We start from the raw sequence: 1121 nt of genomic DNA, 5'->3' as shown, positions 1-1121 counted from the left end.
CTGGTCATTGGTTGTACAATGGATGCACATTTGTGCAGTCTCCAGGTGGTTTTGCAGCCTTTGCATAGAACAGACTTCAGTGTAAATTACACAAATGCATCTTCTTTCTGTCTTCAGCCACTTATTTAAGTTATGTCCACATTGAAGAGGGCATTCAGCCCACCACAGAAAATGTAAAAGCTATTCAAAACATGCGTGAGCCTAAATTCATTACTGAACTTCAAGTATTTCTAGAAACAGTGAATTATTACATGGAATTTATCCCTCTGCCAGCTTCTGTATGCCACCTGCTCAACGATCTCCATAAAAAAGAAGTACCTTTCCAATGGTCCAAAAAGTGGAATAAAAGCTTTTCAGATGTTGAAAGCGACCCTTCAATCAGCCCCCTGCCTTGTGACTTACCAGGCCCATTAACCATTGGTGTTGGTCACAGAAACAACCCCACATAGGTGGTTCTCTCTCTTAAAGAGGACAGAACAAAGAGGCCAACTGTGTTTATGTCAAAGATACTTGCTCCAGCTTAGGAGCATTAGTCTAAGAACAAAAAGGAAGTGTTGGCTATCATTTTTTTATGGTCAAATATTTCATATGATCACCTGCCATATGTTCCTCATATCAGTTTTTGTATCCAAAATTAAATTTCCTGACCTTGCAGCATATTGCCTTCATTTGTGGTCTCCCTATTTGGTGAATTTTCAATATTCCGTTTCTCATCACTCTTCCATTCAGAATTCTAATGTGGATGTTCTATACCACTATAACATTATAAAGAAAGAAAATGATAGATTAACACCGGAAAAGCAGTCCTGTGTATGTGAAGTCCATGATGCGGAAAAACAATGAGAGCACAGAAACACATGTGCATGTATGACATAAAAAACAACACCATATCATGATAAACTCAACAAGCCAAAAATCTGTAGGCAAATATATGTGGAAAGTGGTGACATACAGTAAAAGAAAAGAAAACACCACCGCTATGCAAGGGAACGAAAATTAGTTTCTAGTAATTGGCGACTCACTGTTGAAAAATATCGCAGCTCCCATCTGCAAGATAGGTGTGCAACTCGGAATTATAAAGGAACACCTCGACAGAGATTTTAAAAATATGGTAAAAGCAA

This window comes from Schistocerca nitens, chromosome 4 (genome assembly GCF_023898315.1).
Source record: "Schistocerca nitens isolate TAMUIC-IGC-003100 chromosome 4, iqSchNite1.1, whole genome shotgun sequence".
Lineage (NCBI taxonomy): Eukaryota > Metazoa > Arthropoda > Insecta > Orthoptera > Acrididae > Schistocerca > Schistocerca nitens.
Note: the sequence above shows the minus strand (reverse complement) of the source record.